This window comes from Mustela lutreola, chromosome 8 (genome assembly GCF_030435805.1).
Source record: "Mustela lutreola isolate mMusLut2 chromosome 8, mMusLut2.pri, whole genome shotgun sequence".
Lineage (NCBI taxonomy): Eukaryota > Metazoa > Chordata > Mammalia > Carnivora > Mustelidae > Mustela > Mustela lutreola.
In genome coordinates, this window is record NC_081297.1 from 87040290 (window position 1) to 87055700 (window position 15411).

Consider the following 15411-nt stretch of genomic DNA (forward strand, 5'->3'; position numbering starts at 1 on the left):
TGTCCTGGAGGGGCAGAGATCCTTGAGAGACTCCTCCAGGAAAAGAGGAGCTGGCAGGTGCCATTTCTTGCCCACACTCCCCAATATAAACATATGGCCACAGGAACCAGCTCAGTGCCACTTATTACCTAACTTGCTTATACCAATCACCACTACCCTCCCCCACTACACCTTGTGGATCCTTCCCCTCTCCCCTAATACGTTCTTGGACAGAGCCCATACAGGGCCATACCACAGGCCTGGCAGTGTGCAGCAGGCCAGACAGGGGCCAGCCACACTCCAAAGTGACTCCTGCCCCAGTTGAGAGAAAAAGGTAACCATAAACAGTCAGACTACAGCTCTAGCAGTGGATGGGAGGCAGACATCTAGTCTGACTGTAGGTTCCACCCACCAACACAAGTTTTTCAGGGGACAAGACAGGGAAAGTGTCCTACAGCTGATGCTACTATCATCTCTGGCAAATTCAATTCAAACCATGGCAGTCCCAGACTTGCCCACTAGCAGCACAGAGACCAAACACTGCCTATAACAGGCAAAGAGAACCACTGCAGACAAGTGGACTGAAGGAAAAAGTGGCTTAGCTTCAATACCAGCACTCACAATACGCACAGGAGACACTCCTTAAGTACCAGGTTCTGGTAAACAGGGAATACTGCACTACAGGGCTACAGGACCTCTGCTTCATAAGGCCACACTTTCAAGAGCAGGGGGCACAGTTGACTTTCCTAATGCACAGAAACAGACACAAAGAGGTAGAAAAAAATGAAGACACAGAAGAACATTTCCCAAATGAAAGAACACAACAAAATCACAGCAAGAGACCTAAGCAAACAGAAAGATATAGTATGACTGATAGAGAATTTAAAGTAATGATCCTAAAGATACTCACTGGACTTGAGGAAAGAGTGGAGGACATGGTGAGAAATGTTAAAGGGGACTCTGAGTGGAAAGGGAAGAACAAAAGTAAAACAAGGAGGAAGCAAAAAGCAGTAAAAATCTAAAAATCAGTCAAGGGACTCACAAAATAAAGGATGTAAAATATACCTATGTACCTAAAATGTGGGAGAAGAGTAAATAGGTTTAAACTGAAGAGGCCATTAACTTAGTATGGACTGCTACATGCAGAAGATGTCATATGCATGTGCTATGGTAAATGCTGTGAATTGTGTTAAGACTGATGATTCACAGACCTGTATCCCTGAAACAAATAATATACGACATGTTAATAAAAAGGAAAAAAAAAAGATGTTATACACAAACCTAATGCTAAACATAAATCAAAGACCATTAATAAATATACAAAAAAATGAAGAGAAAAATAAAGCAAAAAATAAAGAGAAAGGAATCCAAGTATATCACTATAGAGAGCCAACTAATCATGAAAGGAGAATAAGGGAAGACAGGTACAGGGAAGAACTACAAAAACAACCATAAAACAAGTAACAGAATGTCAATAAATATATACCTACCAGTAACTACTTTGAACATAATGGTCTAAATGGTCCAACCAAAGACACAGAGTGACAGAGTGGATTAAAAAAAACAACCAAGCAGGGGCACCTGGGTGGTTCAGGGGGTTAAAGCCTCTGCCTTCGGCTCAGGTCATGATCCCAGGGTCCTGGGATCAAGGCGCACATTGGGCTCTCTGAACGGCAGGGAGCCTGCTTCCTCCTCTCTCTCTGCCTGCCTCTCTGCCTACTTGTGACCTCTCTCTGTCAAATAAATAAATGAAATCTTTAAAAAACAAACAAACAAACAAACAAACAAAAAACGAGAGCCATTTATATGCTGCCTACAAGAAACTCATTTCAGACCTAAAGACACACGGAGACTAAAAGTGAATGGATGGAGAAGCACTTATCATGAAAATGGAAGTGAAAAGAAAGCTGGGTAGCAATACTTACTTTGGACAAAACAGACTTTAAAACAAAACTGTAGCAAGAGACAAAGGAGGACACTATACAATCATAAATGGAACAATCCAGCAAGAAGATATAATTATCGTAAATATTTATGCCCCAATATGGGAGCACCCAAATACATAAAACAGTTAATAACAAACGTAAGGGAAGTAATAAAAAGTAATATAATAATAGTAGGGGACTTTAACACCCTACTTACATCAGTGGACAGATCATCCAAACAGAAAATCAACAAGGCAACAAAGGCTTTGAATGACACACTGGACCAGATGGATTTAACATATATTATCAGAACATTCCACCCTAAAACAGCAGAATACACATTCTTTTCAAGTGCACATGGAGCATTCTCCACAAGAGATCAAATATTAAGACACAAAACAAGTCTCAAAAATTCAAAATGACTGAAGTCATACCATGCATCTTTTCTGACTACCACATCATGAAACCAGAAATCAACCACAAGAACTCTGGACAGAGCACAACTACATGGAAGTTAAATGACATGCTACTAAACAATAAATGGGTCAACTAGGAAATCAAAGGGGAAGTCAAAATTTGTATGGGGATAAATTAAAATGAAAACACAACAGTCCAAAATCTTTGAGACATAGCAAAGGCTGTTCTAAGACAAAAGTTCATAGCAATATAGGCTTACTTCAAGAAGAAAGAAAAATCTTAAACAATGCAACCTTATACCTAAAGGAGCTAGTAAAAAGAACAAACAAAATGCAAAACCAGTAGAGGGAAGGAAATAAAGAAAGATTAAAGCAGGAAAAAAAATGAAATAGAAACTTAACAACAGAACAGGAGCTGGTTGTTTGAAAATGTCAATAAAACTGATAAATTGATTCAGCTTTAGCCAGATCCCCCCACCAAAAAAAAAAAAAAAAAAAAAGAGAGAGAGAGAGGACTAAAAATAAAAAATGAAAGGGGGTAATAACAACAAATACCAAAGGAATATAAATATAGAAGTATATTATGAAAAACTACATGCCAACAAACTGGACAACTTAGAAGGAAGGGATGAATTCTTAGAAACATATAACCAACCAAAACTGAAGCAGGAAGAAATTGGAAATTTGAACAGACACATTACCAGCAATGAAATTGAATCAGCAATCAAAGTCTCAACAAAAATGTCCAGTACCAAATGGCTTCACAGGCAAATTCTACCAAACATTTAAAGAATGTTCTTCTCAAACTATTCCAAAAAAACAAAAGAGGAAGGAAAACTTCCAAATTCAGCCTATATGGCCAGGATTATGTAAGGCTAATATCTCTGAGGAACACAAATGCAACAATTCTCAATACAGTATTAGCAAAATGAATCCAAAATACATTTAAGAAAATGATTAATCATGATCAAGTGGAATTTATTCTCAAGATACAAGAGTGGTTCAATATACACAAATCAATCAATGTGATACATGGCATCAATAAGAGGATTAAAAACCAAATGGTCATTTCAATAAATGCAGAAAAAGCATGTGACAAAGTATAACATCTACTCATGATAAAAACCCTCAACAAAGTAGGTTTAGAAGGATATACCTCCACACAATAAAGGCCATATATGAAAAACCCACAGCTAACACGATATTCAATGGTGAAAAACTGAGAGCTTTCCCCCTAAGGTCAGGAACAAGACAAGGGTGTCCACTTTCACCACTTTTATTCAACACAGTACTGGAAGTCTTAGCTATAGCAATTAGACAAGAAAAAGGAATAAAAGGCATCCAAATTAAGTTAAGTTAAGAAGTAAAACTTTCACTGTTTGCAGATGACATGATACTATATACAGAAAAGTCAAAAGACATCACCAAAAAACTACTAAAATTGATAAATGATTTTAGTAAGTTTGCAGGATACAAAACCAATGTACAGAAATCCACTGCATTTCCATACACTAACAATGAAACAGCAGAAAGAGAAGCTAAGAAAACAATCCCATTTATAACTGTACCAAAAATAATAAAAAACCTAGAAGTAAACGTAACGGAGGAGGGGAAAGACCTGTACTCTGAAATGTATAAAACTTTGATGAAAAAGATGACAAAAACAAATAGAAAGATATCCTCATGGATTGGAAGAACAAATATTGTTAAAATGTCCATATTAATCAAAGCAATATAGTCATTTAATGTAATCCCTATCAAAATACCAACAGCATTTCTCAGAGAATTAGAACAAATAATCCTGAGATTTTTAGGGAACCACGAAAGGCCCCACGCAGCCAAATCCATCTTGAAAAATAAAGGTGAAGAAATCACAATTCCTATTTCAAGTTATACTACAAAACTGTAGTAATTACAATGATATGGTATCAGCATAAAACAGACACACAGATAACAGAACAGGACAGAAAGCCCAAAAACAAAGCCAAGATTATACTGGTCAATTAGTCTTTGACAAAGGAGGCAAAAAATATGCAATGGGAGAAGACTGTCTTTTCAACAAATGATGTAGGGAAAACTGGACAGCCACACACAAGAGAATGGAACTGGACCACTTCCTTACACCAAACATAAAAATTAACTCAGAATTGGGTCCCTGGGTGGCTCGGTGGGTTAAGCCACTGCCTTCGGCTCAGGTCATGATCTCAGGGTCCTGGGATCGAGTCCCGCATTGGGCTCTCTGCTCGGCAGGGGTCCTGCTTCCTCCTCTCTCTCTGCCTGCCTCTCTGCCTACTTGTGATCTCTCTCTGTCAAGTAAATAAATAAAATCTTTAAAAAAAAAAATTAACTCAGAATGGATTAGGACCTAAATGTGAGGCCTGAAACCATAAAAATCCTAGAACAGAGCACAGGCAGTAATTTCTCTGATATGACCCATAACAGTATTTTTCTAGAAATGTCTCTTAAGGCAAGAGAAACAAAAGCAAAAATAAACTCTTGGAATTGCATCAAAATAAAAAGTTTCTGCACAGCAAAAGACATAATCACCAAAACTAGAAGACAACCTACTGAATGGGAGAAGATACTTGCAAATGACGTATGTGCTAAGGGGCTAGTTTCCAAAATATATAAAGAACTTATACAACTCACCACCAAAAAAAAAAAAAAAAAAATCCTATTTAAAAAGGGTACAAGACTAGGGGCGCCTGGGTGGCTCAGTGGGTTAAGCCGCTGCCTTCGGCTCAGGTCATGATCTCAGGATCCTGGGATCGAGTCCCACATCGGGCTCTCTGCTCGGCAGGGAGCCTGCTTCCTTCCCTTCCTCTCTCTCTGCCTGCCTCTCTGCCTACTTGTGATCTCTCCACTGTCAAATAAATAAATAAAATCTTTAAAAAAAAAAAAAAAGGGTACAAGACATGAACAGACATTTCTCTGAAGACAATAGATAGATGTCCAACAGACAAATGGACAGATACTCAGTATCACTCATCATCAGGGAAATGCCAATCAAAACTACAATGAGATACACCTGTCAGAATGGCTAAGATCAAACACAAAAGCAACAAGAAGTGTTGACAAGGATGTGGAGAAAAAGGAACCCTCATACAATATTGGTAGGAATGCAAAATGCAGTGCAGCCACTGTGGAAAACAGGAGGTTCCTCAAAATACTAAAAAGAGAACTAACTTATGATGCACTGTTTGCACTACTGGATATTTACTCAAAGAATATAAAAACACGAATTCAAAAGGATATACACACCCCTATGTCTACTGCAGCAGTATTTACAACAGCTAAATTATGGAAGCAGCTCAAGTGTCTACCAACAGATGAATGGGTAAAGAAAATGAAATACACACACATACACAAAAACACACACACAATGGAATATTATTCAACAATAAAAAAGAATGAAATCTTGCCATTTGCAACAACATGGATGGAGCCAGACAGTATAATGCTAAGTAAAATGCATCAAAGAAGAAATATACCATATGACTTCACTGATAATACGGAATTTAATAAAGAAAACAAAAAAACAATGGGGAGGGAAAAAAGACAAACCAAAAAAAAAAAAAAAAACCACTCTTAAATATGGAGAACAACAATAACACAGTAAAGAACAAAGTGATGGTTATCAGAGGAGAGAAGGGGGAATGGGTGAAAGAAGTGAAGGGGGTTAAGAGTACACTTACCATGATGAGCACTGAGTAATAACTGAGTAATATAGAACTGCTGAATCACTATACTGTACACCTAAAACTAATATAACACTATAAATAAATTTTTTTAAAGTTATCATTACTATTATTGTAAAAATATGTTTGTTTGTTTTAAAGATTTTATTTATTTTATTTGACAGAGAGAGAGATCACAAGTAGGTAGAGAGGCAGGCAGAGACAGAGGGGGAAGCAGGCTCCCTGCTGAGCAGAGAGCCCGATGCGGGGCTCGATCCCAGGACCCTGAGATCATGGCCCAAGCCGAAGGCAGCGGCTTAATCCACTGAGCCACCCAGGCACCCCTGTTTGTTTGGTTTTTTTAACAAATGATGTAAAAAGAGCTGAGAAATAACAGGAAAGTTGCATTACGGACTTTGTGCCCCTGTAAGACCATTCCAGATACTTACAATTCTGCAAACACACTTAAATGATAGATAAATGTTACTGCTGCTAAGTTTGTTAAATTATACTTCTGTGAGTGAATATAGTAAGTTAAACTCTTTAGGGTAAGTTTTTTTTTTTTTTTTTTTAAGATTTTATTTATTTATTTGACAGACAGAGATCACAAGTAAGCAGAGAAGCAGGCAGAGAGGAGGAAGCAGGCTCCCTGCTGAGCAGAGAGCCTGATGTGGAGCTCCATCCCAGGACCCCGGGACCATGACTTGAGCGGAAGGCAGAGGTTTTAACCCACTGAGCCACTCAGGTGCCCTGTAGGATGAGTTTTAAAGGCTTTTCTATTTTATATGAATGAATGAACAAGAACTCAACAAACCTGAACTTCAATTACATATAAATAATTAATGGCTGTGGTTTAGAAAAACCATGTTATATAGAAATACTTTTTGCGCTGAGATTAAATTTATTCACTAGGAACACAATTTTACTGGAGGTGAACAGACTGTTCAAAATTCTATACTGCCAATCAACAAATATATTCAGTTCTTGCTATAAGGTTAACCAAGCATTCTAGGAATATAAAAAATTATTAATAATGGTTCTTCCCTCAATGCTCATAAGAAGAAATTCTTGGGAAGGCAATAATTCAAGCTGGTGAACACAATTACATCAAAAGAGAGACTGTAATAGTATATTTTATAAGAACTTAAATACATGCATTAAAGCCACTCTTTCAAAAAAGTGTTTATATTTTTTCATGTAGATACAGGATATAAAAACTAGGTGTACAGATAAACCTTATTTCTTGTGTAATACTCCTGAACTTGCTCCTTTTGGTGTTAATGACTAAAATAAGTCATTTATTTACATTAAAATTTTTCTAGTGATGTACAACCTGTTTTCTGTATTAGTATATCTCACACTTAAAAGAGGTTAACCCCAACCCAAGAGGAAGTTTTGTCCTGTTACTTATTTTTTACACTTCTCCCATTAATTTATTCGTTCATATGTATGATCTTAGTCACTTTTCAGTTCTTTCGTTGCATAAAAATATACTATTTTTGTGTTCCTTCAAGACTCTGATTAAAATAAGTGACTACCATTATCATTTGTCTGCTTAAGGGCTGGCTATCAATTTGTATATTACTTAAATTATCTCCTTTTTTTCTTGTGCTGCTCAGCTTTAAGGCCATTTTCCCTGTTTGTAATTAAAAATATATCTTAGGGCTGTCTGGGTGGCTCAGTCAGTTAAGAGTCTGCCTTTGTCTCAGGTCATGACTCCAGAGTCCTGGGATAGAGTCCCGCATCTACTTCCCTGCTCACCATGGAGCCTGCTCCTCCTTCTGCCCCTCCCCCTGCTCCTGAGTGCTCTCTGTCTCAAATTAAATAAAATCTTAAAAAAAATATTTCAGTCCTACAGAAAAGTACAACAGAAATAATGAATACCTGCATATAAGTATCTTCCACCCAAATTCAATTTATGTTAACGTGCTATATTTGCTTTATAATTTTTTAAAACAGAAATAAAACTTTAAGAGATATAACAAAAATTCTCTCTGTACCCTTCAATGAACCCTTTAGGCTTGACACTCAGAACACCAGCCCGTCCTCATCTCTGTCCATCCTATCTTTCAGAGCTCAGCTTAAATCCTACTTGCATAAACTATCCCACCATTGTCACAGTGACTCCTCTTTTCTCTAAACCCCAACCACTTTACATCTAATATAGGCAGGTCTTTATTTTTTCTGTAATAAGCCTGTGAGTTAGTTAACACCCTAACTACTCTCTCTATGTCCTGATTCGGTACAGTTTTTACTGCCTTGGTCTTGAGACATAAGGTAAAAACCAAATCAGCAGAGGTGAAGGGTAGTGAAAAAAGTACAGTACCACGCTGAATGAAAAGTGCACAGTGGAAAAAAAGAAGGATCTCTCTCTAACTATCCAAACTGCAGTTTAAGTTAATAGCCTTAGTTTCACTGATAGTTGTTTTAGAGGTTGGTCTAGAAGAGAATTCATTCCCCACAGGAACATTGTTGTAAGTGTTGTAAGAGGTCAAAGTGATTAAGTCTATCTCCCTAGCCCTAAAACAGGGGTACTTCTAAGAACCCAGGACAGGGATCTGGGAGGGTCAGAAGGAGAGCGAGGCACAGGTAAGAGTTGGGAAGTCTTGAATGCACAGCTGTGGAAGAGCTAGGAAGAGAAGCACAGAGGCTCCGGGAATCTGAGCAGACTGCAGAGCATCATCACATGGACTTCATCCTTCACAGCACCGGTTTCACTCTTTTCTCCTCTGTTTTTGCCTTTTCTTTGCCTTTCCCCCTTCCTATACCTCGTCTTCTTTAATCTCTGCTATTTGCTCTGCCTTGGCAGGCTCCAAGGGGGCACTTCTTTCCACAACTCAGCCTTGCAAGAAACCTAGGTTCCCAGTTGGCAGGCTCTGCAATAAGAGCCGTGCAGAGAGATGGACGGTAGGGAAACAGAGCCTGGTAAACTAAAGCTTGAAAGTCAGAAACCTCTTGGGTCTGGTCTCTCTCCTTCCATGGTTCATCTTACCTCCCTGTCCAGACTGGAAGGGAAAGAGAGCCTGGTAAACTGAAGCTTGAAAGTCAGAAACCTCTTGGGTTTGGTCTCTCTCCTTCCATGGTTCATCTTACCTCCCTGTCCAGACTGGAAGTCTCTCTACCAAAGATGGCTCTATAAACATATACATGCTAATTTAAATATTTTAGAAAATAATAGTGCATAAATGAATAATTCATAACATGCCAGACTTGAATAATCTTTAAGAGATTATACAGTCCATCTACCCTCTCCCCCATTTAGAGCAAGCAAATCTTCCAAGCAGCTTTTAATAAAACTCTTAGTGCTGTATATTACCTTCTCTTCTCAAACACATTTTTAAAATCACCTCAATTCCATACTCACTGTATCATATTTAACTAGCATAGCTCGTTGTTGTTGTTGTTGTTTTTAAATCCCTTTGCTTCATGCTGTGCTAATTTAACCTCTTTTCGGTAAACAAAAAAATGGTCCACATTTGACAGGCTCTAGCTGCAGCAACTGCTGGCCTGTGAGCAAACCAATTTTGTTCAGTCCTTATCCTGGCAGGGAGCCTTGCCCTAGAATTGTTTGGGGAGTAATCAACATTAAACCTGTGTCAGAAAGGTTACTGAAAGAAGCCCTAGAGCAAGGCGGCAGTAACAAGACTGTAGGAAAGGGATGAGGACAAATGCAGCAACTGTGGAAAAATCTATGTGGAAAGTTCTGGTCATGACAGTAAAACTGTCCTTTCCATGCTTCTGTGGAAATGATGTGGAAATGACGTGGAAATGACGTGGAAAGAGAATACGAGGAGAAGAGAGATCCACCAAATTTGCTTGCTTGCTTGCTAGCTTTCTGGGATGATGGGTGTTTGGTGGCTAGCCAGGAAATGTTCCTTACTTCAGGTGGTAGCAAATGGGAAAGAAAGAAATGCATCTTTTGTCACTCTTAGTTGAAAATACTGCATTGCTTTTTTTTGGTTATCTAGTGAGTTAAGCGGTGTGGTTTTCTACAGGATGAACCTGACGTGCAAGAAAAATAGGTTTGTGTTAGGAGATATACCTAATAAGATTCAGAGTAGACACAAACAAATCTAAATCTGACTAAAAAAATTTGTTAAGGAATAAATACATAAACATCAAATGATCAAATATTGGGAGTATTTTTTCAACTCATTTGTGGGATTCAGTCTTCACCTTTCAGAGAACCAGATTCGTTCTGTACTAGAACTTAAATGAGAATGAAGTGTACTCAGTCAGACTTTCAATCCTGTTGTCTACACACATATTTAATAGGCCACTGGTCTTTCCTAAATATTTACCACCAACTCTGTGGGGCTGGTAAGGAGCCAAAAAAGGGTAGACCATTTTTAGGTTGCTTTTTGCTTGTCTCCTCATATAATTCTCATTAAACGGCTGGAAAGTCAGTAAGTGCAAGAGTTTTTTAAAAATAGCTTTACTGAGATAGATTTCATATACCCTAACATTCACCCTCTTAAAGTACACAATTCAGCTTTTCTGCCCATGGATGTCACTGAGTAATTATTGTTAAAGACTCCCCTCCTGCCACTACCATCATGTCTAAGAAGAGTTTCCCAAAGAGTCAACAGCAACAGAAGCTCGTCATTAGAGGTTTGAGCTTTGAAACCTGCTAAGAGTCTGAGGATCCATTCTGAGCAATGGAAAATGCTAACGGACTGTGTGGTAATGAGAAATCCAAACACCAAGTGTTCCAGAGGCTTTAGGTTTGTCACATATCCCACTGTGGAGGAGGGGAAGCAGCCATGAATGCAAGGCCACACAGGGTGGATGGAAGAGTTATGGAACCAACTCTCAGGAGAAGATTTTCAAAGACCTGATGCTCACGTAACTGAAAAAGTTTTTTGTTGTTGGCATTAAATAAAATACTGAAGAATATTATCTAAGAGATCATTTTGAACATTAAGGGAACATTAAAGTGACTGAAACCATAACTGACTTATCGAGGCAGTGACAGGAAGAGAGGCCTTGCTTTTTGTTAACATCTCAGGACCATGACAAGATTGTCATTCAAAAATACCATTCTGTGAAATAAGGAAAGCCCCACTGAAGCAAGAGATGGCTAGGGCTTCATCCAGCCAACAAGGTCCAAGTGGTTCTGGAAACTGGTGGTGGTCGTGGAGATGGTTTTGGTGGGAATGACAACTTTGGTCATGGAGGTTTGGAACTTCAGTGGGTGAGGTGGCTTTGGTGGCAGTTGAGGTGATGGTGGATATCATGGCAGTGAGAATGGTTATAATGGATTTGGTAATGAGGGAAGCCATTTTGGAGGAAGTAGAAGTTATGATGATTTTGGCAATTATAACAATCTTTATTTTTTTAAATCTTTTTTAAAGATTTTATTTATTTATTTGACAGAGAGAGAGATCACAACTAGGTGGAGAGACAGGCAAAGAGAGAGGGGGAAGCAGGTTCCCTGCTGAGCAGAGAGGGTGATGCCAGGCTCAATCCCAGGACCCTGAGATCATGACCTGAGCCAAAGGGAGAGGCTTAACCCACTGAGCCACCCAGGTGGCCCAACAATCAATCTTTAAATTTTGGATCCATGAAAGGAGGAAATTTTGAAGGCAGAGCTCTGACCCCTATGGTGGTAGAGGCTAATACTTTGCCAAACCATGAAACCAAGGTCCCTGTGGTGGTTCCAGCAGCAGCAGTAGCTACGGCAGTGGCAGAAGGTTTTAATTATTGCCAGGAAAGATAGGAGAGCCAGAAAAGTGACAGGGAAGCTATAGGCTACAACAGATTTGTGAACTCAGCCAAAAATACTGGAGGCAGGGACTAGCTGCTACAAAGAAGACATGTTTTAGACAATACTCAGGTGCATGGGCAAGAAACTCAAGGACTGTATTTGCGACTAACTGTGTAACAAGTTATTTTAGTTTCCGTTCTATGGAAAGTGTAAAGCATTCCAACAAAGGGTTTTAATGTAGATTAAAATTTAAAAATGAATATATTAAATATAAAATATATTTAAAATATATTAAAAAATATAGATTTTTTGCACTCATGCTCTTAACTGCTAAGTGTAATAGCATGATCATGGCAGTGAAAAAAATGTGTCTTTTTTAAAATGTGCTGTTGAAAGTTAGTCTACTCTGAAGCCATCTCAGTTAACTACCCCAACAGTGTGAAGTTAGAATTTCTTCAGGGGGATGTCAGGTTCCATTTGAAATTTATCTGCAACCCGCAGGGCAAAGAAATCACTGTCTTGATGTGGATGAACTGACAGTTACCATGTTTTGACCTAGAGTTCACCATTAAAAGGGTCACACAAGCAAAATCATGTAGTTTATTTGGTTATTAATAGGACTGTTGCCACATCTTATGCAATATATCTAAATTGAATTATGGTATCAGATAAAATTAAAGATGGGATTAAAGCTTGTGTATCATCTGTTATCATGTGTAAAATAAATGATTTACTAACCTCTTAAAAAAAGACACACAACTCAGTGGTTTATAGTAGGCACAGAGTTGTGTATCATCACTACCACGACATTTCACCACCCCAAAAAGAAATCCTATGCCCATTAGTAGATAGTTTTGGATAAGGCAGCCATCCCTAATTGCTAGTAGTATTACCTGCACAAGCATTTCTTGACCTTTGTCAGCTGGAACACGGCAAACAAACAAACAAACAAACAAAAACCCTTTAAGAGTATTCAGATAACACATTAAAAGTCTCAAAAATGTTTTTCAAATAAGCTTTTTTAGTCCAGTTTATCCAAGCATCAACTTAAGAACTGTCTTAAAAAAAAAATTTATTTGTAGGAAGAGTGAATAAACATGATCAAACTTAAAGATTTCAAAATTCATTGTTGTCTCACCTGCAAAAGCCAGTTTCCCAAAGATACTCTGTGTTGAGGCTCTTAATAATAAAATTAGCTATAAGGTCCTACAGAACTTTCAACCTTGTTTCCCAAATACATGAAAACAATTTTGCATTATCACTGTTTCCAGACACCTTTATGAATTAAAATGAAACAATTTCTACTTAAACAATATAAAAGTTAAGCAGGTAACTGAATTGAAATGTTTTTGGCCAGCAATTTAAAAAGTAGAAATATAACGTGAGCCATATATAATTTAAAATTTTCTACTAGCCACATATTTAGAATAGTAAAAAGAAATAGGAGAAAGTAACAGTAATGATATGAACCCAATGTATCCAAAATATTGCTTCAACTTGTAATCAATATACAAAAAATTTCACTGGGATACTAAGTCTTCAAAATTTGGTGAGTATTTTGTTCTTACAGCACATCTCATTTTGGAGTAATCAACATATAAGAGTTCAAAAACCACACATGGCTAAGTGGCTCCATACTGAACAGCATAGCCTTAGATTATTGAAATTATTGTTTGAATTAATTGAAAGGGATTGCCTTAGCTTAAGTATTTATCATCTCTTGCCCAAATTATTCCAGTAGACTCCTAATAGCTCTCCTTGTCAATCTAGCCTCTATACTGCTGCCAAAAAATGATCTTATAATATGTGTATATGATAGTCTATCATTACAATGCCCTGCATAAAATCCTTCAGTTCTTTATGGCTGGATAAAAATCTAAATTCCTTAGCTGTAATATAGAACTTATTTTGGCCCTGACTACCGTTCCAGTTCTACTAACTACTACTCTTCTTCTCTCCCGTGTTGGCTATAGTAAATTTCTTGCTGTCATATTCTCCTTCCTGCCTTTATTTTTTATTTATTTTTTAAAAATATTTTATTTATTTATTTATTTGATGGAGAGAGATCACAAGTAGGCAGAGAGGCAGGCAGAGAGAGAGAGGGAGAAGCAGGCTCCCTGCTGAGCAGAGAGACCGATGTGGGGCTCGATCCCAGGACCCTGAGACCATGACCTGAGCCGAATGCAGAGGCCTAACCCACTGAGCCACCCAGGCGCCCCACCTTCCTGCCTTTAAATGTTTTCCCTAAATTTAAGACATCCTCACCTCAATCCCTCACATTTAACAAACATCTGCTCCTAGTTCAGTGTTACATTCTCAGTGAAAATCTCCCCCCTTTAGCCACTAGGGAAAGTTAAAGATGTATCGCTCTAAACTCCCTTTTACAGCATCTGTCACAATGTGCACTGGAGTCAGATTTTATAAGGTTCTCACTCTAACAGGATCCTAGAAAGCTAAAATCAAAGTCAAATTACCTTCAGAAATTTCTTAGGAAAGCATGGCCATAGTGGGAACTGAAATTTTCTATATTTTGCAGCCCTAAATGCACCCTCCTCTGGTAATAGGGCAGATCTCTACTCCACGGATGAGGAAGTATCAAAGAGCTTATTGCTGGTATGATGGTTCAAATAGTAAGGCTGATAACATTATCTTTAGTGTACCCATAATCATCAGCACTGCTCTTCCAAAACTTGCTTTAAAAAAAAAATTACTGGGATACTACTATCTAAGGAGGTTATTTTTCGGTTTCAACTTCTTGCTTTTATTCTTTCTCATTCTCATCATCAAGACGGATGTTGAAATGATCATTTTTTCTGGGCAGAGTATTTTTTTTCCCTCCTCCTATTCCTCCATTCCTTTTTAGGTCAAGAAAGATGGTGTGGGAAGACTACAGCAAAGTTTGAAAAAAAAAAAATCTTTAAATCTCTCATAACTTCTTACCTGATCCCAGTAAAGCATCAATGACAAAAATAACTAAATACTTCTCCATTTTTAGGAGGGAGGGAGCAGGGCGGATAGGCACCCTACAACTTCCAGTTGACTAGACATGGCTTTAGCCCTCAGGACAAGTTGCGTGTCATTCTACAGGAGAAGTTAAGGAACGCACGAATTCCCTACTCCCAGAAAAAAGGCTTTTCCCAGGTCTGGACTGTCTCTGTGAAACTCCCAAAGCATTAGGGTACAGCTGGCCAGTTTGGTGGATTCCCTGAGCATGCTTATCATCCCTAAAAGAAGAGGGAAGTTAAGATAAAACTGATCTATTCTTGCAATTTGGGAGAATTCAGAAGGCTGGCACCAGGAAAGAGGGCTGATTGCTTAGGCCATCCTGGTTCCTGTCCAGACACTGGCACTTAAGTGGGAATGTGGTGGCCCCAGTGTAAGTTGGCATATCTCTTACAGCATTCATTCCACCAAAGAAACATTATTTTTGAGTTGATGTTTGGACACCTTATTAGTCTGTTTTGCCATAATGTATTATTTGTTTCAGAAGTACAGGTCTGTGATTCATTAGTCTTATACAATTCACATCATTCACCATAGCACATACCCTCCCCAATGTCCATCACTCAGCCACCCAGTCCCCTCCTCCGCCCCACCCCCCAGCAACCCTCAGTTTCCTGAGATTAAGAGCCTGGGTAGTTCAGTGGGTTAAAGCCTCTGCCTTTAGCACAGATAATGATCACAGAGTCCTGGGATCAGGCCCCCCA

The 15411-nt window shown here is 38.4% G+C and overlaps 1 protein-coding gene and 1 pseudogene across 4 annotated transcripts in view; one reads left to right on the forward strand and one right to left on the reverse strand.

The window, feature by feature from the left end:
* The window catches only part of DENND5B (DENN domain containing 5B), a 214270-nt gene that overhangs the window by 154977 nt on the left and 43882 nt on the right, over positions 1-15411 (reverse strand). The window lies entirely within an intron of this gene.
* Positions 10554-11697, forward strand: LOC131838964 (heterogeneous nuclear ribonucleoprotein A1-like; annotated as a pseudogene).